We start from the raw sequence: 6,044 nt of genomic DNA, 5'->3' as shown, positions 1-6,044 counted from the left end.
TGCATACAGAGAGAAGTGATATCGACCACCTCTCCTTCTCCAAGAGATTGGTCGAACAACAAGTTCTCGTATATCTATCCGACACTACCGGCTACACATATACAATAATTATCTCTTACAAATATAATCATACGGACTCAGGGTCCACATAGTATTCTCCATCTTCAGGGATCACGTGGTCAAGAAAGAATGCCGCCAATTCCTCTTGAATTGCTCGCATGTGAGCTGGTGCTAGGAGTTCATCCCGCTTCCGAAACATCTAATTTAAAGAAGGGGGTCAATACATATATATATGAATGAATGAAACTCAACACAAATGATGGTAATAAAATAAAATTGTGAATGTTGTTATTTACATACTTCATATTGTTTGTTAGTGTAGCCCCGCTCACAGGTCGTGTGGCGGATGGACTCGCAAACATAGTATCCACAGAAATCATTCCCTTATTCCTGCCACAACCACTTTACAAGAAATAGAGGTCAATCAAACTGATAAGCAAGAATGTCAAATGGTATTGATGAAACTAGCGCTTGAATGACTAGTAGATGCGCGGAACATGCTACTACAGTACTTACTTTTGGGTGTCTAAATTGCAGCTCCTTCGGCAGTCCCGGAGCTTTTCTGGTGAATTTTCTCCAAACCCTGCCGGACAAAGAAAACAATTACTTGATATATCAGGAAATGAACAAAGTTGCTGATATGGTGGATAATGATCAATTTAACTTACTTCTCGAGTATTTGAGTCATGTCTGCATAGTCCTGGGGATCTTTTCGTCTTGAGTCTAAGACGGTTACTAGTCCCTGCTCAAGCTTAATCTCTAGGAGAATATAGTGGAAACTGCACACGCATGCATAACTCATCAATTACATTACTATAACCTTGACTAATATATAAGGGAAACCGAATACGCACAAGACAGTAACACTCACTTGAAGTTGTAAGGAAAGAGTATTATATCTTTGTTTTCATTTATTACCAACGATCGTAGCAAGTTGGCCTCGGTAGCTGCGGCATGAAATTTAACCTAAATTGCATCTATGAGATATGTGTTAATGAACCCAATATCACCGACTTGCCTTTTCTTCAATTCGGCGATCTTCAATCTGCATAATATAGTGAGGATGATTATAAATACATGCAATGAAAGAGCTGAGCTATATAGAGAGACTTAATGATAGAAGTAGTACTACTTACAGACAGTAGCAGGCGACCGTTGTTTTATCGAGGGCCAATTGATTGAAAAACTGATAGAACTCCTCAAATGGAACAGGCAACAGTTCAATTCCAACGAGGTCATGCTCCTCTTTTACTTTCACATACAAAGTACTCCTCCCCCAGAGTGTCTGCAGATTTTCAAGTACCAATCATGCAATCTTCGCGTCATCGTTGATAGAGATCTTTCATCTTTGATGAGAGGCTTCCCGTACTCGTATCTTTGTATCTGCACCTCCATGGGTTCATAATGTACATCATCGGGCAGGTAATCTGCAAGATTGCTATAACCGGGCACCATCCTCGGATCATTAGCAACGTTGTGGCTAGGCACCTTGAGCGGGGAAATTTGTTTCCCAGCTCGTCGTTCTTTCAGCCTTTGATCACTGATAGTACTTCCCGACCGCTCCGCTTCGGCAAATTCCTTTCCAATAATGCGCTCATAGTTTCCTTTCGGCAGAGACTTCTGTGGTTTTGTCAGGGCAGCCAGAGTGCGCTTCGCTTTCACCGGATCTAGCTTCTCCTCCGGAAGTGGATGTCTCTTTGCTTTCAACCTTTGAAACCAGTCATCCACTTTGGTTCGTGCGATCTCGGCGTTCTCCTCCGGGGTCCTCTTGTATGGTAACTTCTCTGGAGTCTTCAGAGAAGGACCGAATCTGTATGTCCTCCCCTCCCGCCTCTGGCTGTACTGCTAGACGCCGGCCGAGCAGACGGAGCGGTTGTCTTCTTTACTTGCTTACGACGCGGAGGAGAAGGACTACGACGCGCCGGAGCAGCCAGAGCGGCGGCAGGTCTCTTCCGCCCTTGCTGACGAGGCAGAGAAGGAGGAGGCTGGCTGCTCGGGCGCGTCGGCGCAGGCGGAGAAGGAGGCGGAGTGCCGCCACGCGCTGGAGAAGGAGCCGGTCGAGTGCCCTGATCGTCACTCAACGGAGGAGGAGGCGGTGGAGGAGGCGGAGTGCCCTGACTCGCCGGAGGAGGAGGCGGTGGAGGAGGCGGAGTGCCCTGACTTGCCGGAGGAGGAGGAGGAGGGAGAGGCGTCCAGTTCGGAAGGTTGATGAGCTCCTTCTGCCATAGGCATGGAGTCTTCAGAGCAGACCCCAGCCTAGTCTCCCCTTCACCGGTAGGGTGGTCAAGCTGGAGGTCCTCAAATCCCTCCGTTATTTAATCCACCATCACCCTAGCATATCCTTCTGGAATCGGCCGGCAGTGAAAAGTTGCGCCGGGTTCAGTAGGATAAATAGAGCCAACAGCCGCCTGACCTTCAAATTCATCCATTGCGTCATAAGGTGGCAATTTTGAGACTCCGTGATAGCATCCACGGGATAGCTGGCAGGAGCCGTCAAGGCATGCTCCGGCTGAAGCAGCTCGGTGGAAGCCACGCTGCTTCTCCGCTGAGATGGCGGGGTAGCTTCTGGGGAAGCTTCGGCAGTACATTTGCTGCGATTTGCTTCTTGTTCCTCTATCGCTTGTACCCTTGCTTGCAGCGCCTGCATTTGGGTCTGCTGCACTTTTTTCCTCCTCTCATGGGATTTGTAACCGCCAGCGTCCGGAAACCCAACCTTCCACGGAATGGAGCCTGGCGTGCCTCGTGTCCGTCCTGGTGCTCAGGATTCCCGAGGGCCATTGTGAGCTCGTCGTTCTCTCTGTATGGAAAGAACGTCCCTTGCTGCGCTGCTTTGATATAGTGCTGAAGCTTCCTGACTGGTATGTCCATTCGATCGTTCGTCCAAATGCACTTCCCTGTTACAGGTTTCAAGGTTCCGCCAGTCCCGAAGAACCAAGTCCGGCAACGGTCTGGCCAGTTAATTGTCTCTGGTTCGATCCCTTTATCAACCAGATCATTCTCAGTCTTAGCCCACTTAGGCTGGGCTACGAGGTAGCCACCTGACCCTGTGCGATGGTGATGCTTCTTCTTCGCAGCATTTTGCTTGTTTGTAACCGACATCTTCTTACTCTTTTCCGATGTCTTGTGGGCCACAAATGCGGGCCAGTGATCTCTGATCTTCTCATATCTGCCCTTGAATTCTGGTGTCTCATTATTTTCGACAAACTTATTCAGCTCTTTCTTCCACCTCCTGAATAGTTCTGCCATCCTCTTAGGAGCAAAAAACTTGATTAATTGCTCTTTAACTGGCTTCTCTGGATTATCCTCTGGCGGTAGGGTGAAATTTGACTTCATCTCAGTCCAAAGATCATTTTTCTGCATATCATTGACATAAGACACCTCAGGGTCTTATGTAGCCGGCTTAAACCATTGCTGGATGCTGATCGGGATCTTGTCCCTAACCAAAACCCCGCACTGAGCAACAAATGCGCTCTTTGTCCGGAGGGGTTCAATCGGTTGGCCGTCGGGCGCGATTGCTATGATCTCAAACTTTTCATTTGAGCTCAACTTTTTCTTCGGGCCTCGTCTCTTTACCGAAGTTGTGCTCGATCCGGAGGGCTAGAAAAAAGAACAAAGACTTAATTAATATGTGTACATACCAAAACAATGACTGCATCAATTAGCTAGTCAGCAGAAGCTTAACTAATATATATACCTGGCCGGACTCGGTTCGGTCACCGGAGACGTCATCACGGTCTCCTTGCACCGGCATTGGGTCACCGGAGCCGTCCTCACGGTCTCCTTCTTGCACCGGCATTAGGTCAACGGAGCCATCATAATCAGCTGCTTCCAGACCATCGGTCTCGTTGAGAAACAACGAGCAGATGGCATCACTTCCTTGTGCGATTATGTCCCCCAACAACTCTTCTTGTACTTCATCTCGGGCGGTGTCCATAGTTTCTACAAATATTGACAACATGGCAATTATTATTCAAACATAACAGATGGATATATTAGTGGCAAAAACGTAGAACTAATATTAATTAGTGCCTCGATGCTGCTTCTCTAGGGTTTGGGGTGGCCTCGACGCTGCTTCTCTAGGGTTTGGGGTGGCCTCGACAACACTTCAAGGATAAAAAAAGAAGAGGAAGATGAAAAAAAAGAGGAGAAGAAAGAATAGAGGAGTAAGAACTCCTCTATTCTTTCTTCTCCTCTTTTTTCTTCTTCTTCCTCTTTTTTTTATCGGGAACGAGGGTCGTCGAGGGTCACCGAGCGATAGAGGAAACCCTAAATAGCAAGTATCGTGGGTGTGAGATACATGTGGCCGTCGGTGTCGGACACTACATCCACGTCCCACAAGTGACATGGGCGTCGAAGCCCGCGCCACTTGTGGGACATGGATGTAGTGTCCGACACCGACGGCCACATGTATCTCACACCGACGATACTTTCTATTTAGGGTTTCCTCTATCGTTCGGCGACCCTGACCCTCGACGACCCTCGTTTCTGATAAAATAAAGAGGAAGAAGAAGAAAAAAGAGAGAAGAAGAGAATCTCCTCTTTTTTTCTTCTTCTTCTCTTCTTCTCTTTTTTTTCTTCTTCTTCCTCTTTATTTTATCAGAAACGAGGGTCGTCGAGGGTCAGGGTCGCCGAACGATAGAGGAAACCCTAAATAGAAAGTATCTTCGGTGTGAGATACATGTGGCCACATGTATCTCACACCGACGATACTTTCTATTTAGGGTTTCCTCTATCATTCGGCGACCCTGACCCTAACCCTGACCCTCTAAATAGCAAGTATCGTGGGTGTGAGATACATGTGGCCGTCGGTGTCGGACACTATATCCACGTCCCACAAGTGACGTGGGCGTCGAAGCCCGCGCCACTTGTGGGACGTGGATGTAGTGTCCGACACTGACGGTACATGTATCTCACACCGACGATACTTTCTATTTAGGGTTTCTCCTCTACCGCTCGGTGACCCTCGACGACCCTCGTTCCCGATAAAATAAAGAGGAAGAAGAAGAAAAAAAGAGAGGAGAAGAACTCTATTCTTTCTTCTCCTCTTTTTTTCTTCTTCCTCTTCTTTTTTTATCCTCTTCTTCCTCTCATGTTCGAGGGGTTGGGAGGTTGCCTAGTGTCAAAGAATTCAACAAAACCATGTCTTCATCATTAGGCGAAAGTAACAGGTGCATGATGGTACGAAGCTCTCCAAAGTTATTTTGGAACGGAGTCCCAGATAAGATAATTCTCTATTTGGTACAAAGTTCAGCAAGAACCTTCCAAATATCGTTATTTGGAAGGCCTTTGCTGAAATTCATACAAAAAGGCAAATTATCCTATCCGGGACACCATTCCAAAATAACTTTGGAGGACTTCGTCATGCCCTGGTTACTTGCGGCTAATGATGAAGCCATGGATTTCTTCAATACTTTGACACTAGGAAACCTCTCTCGACCCCTCGGCGATCCTCGACCCCTCGAACCCTCGACGACCCTGGACCCCTCGACCCCTTGAACCCTCGACGACCCTAGACCCCCTCTCGACCCCCTCATGTCGAAGTTATCGGGTAGGGGGTATATCGACAACGACATACCCAATACATGCATACATACATACATATCACATGCATCCATACATATATGAACAAAATTAATATCTACTAATTAACAACCTAAATAAAAATAACTAATACATATAGGAAGAAGAAGAAAAAAGAAGAGAAGAAAGAATAGAGGAGAAGACTTCCTCTTCTTCCTCTCCTCTTCTTCTCCCTCTTCTTCCCCTTCTTCCCTCGACCCCCTAAACTAGTTCTCAACCCTCGACCCCCTAAACTAGTTCTCAACCCTCGACCCCCTAAACTAGTTCTCGACCCCCCCTCATGTCGAAGTTATCTGGGAGGGGGTATATCGACCCCCCCTCATGTCGAAGTTATCGGGGAGGTTTATATCGACCCCCCTCCTGTCGAAGTTAACGGGGAGGGGGTATATCGACAATGACATGAA

This window comes from Triticum dicoccoides, chromosome 3A (assembly GCF_002162155.2).
Source record: "Triticum dicoccoides isolate Atlit2015 ecotype Zavitan chromosome 3A, WEW_v2.0, whole genome shotgun sequence".
Classification (NCBI taxonomy): domain Eukaryota; kingdom Viridiplantae; phylum Streptophyta; class Magnoliopsida; order Poales; family Poaceae; genus Triticum; species Triticum dicoccoides.
This window is presented reverse-complemented; position numbering follows the sequence as displayed.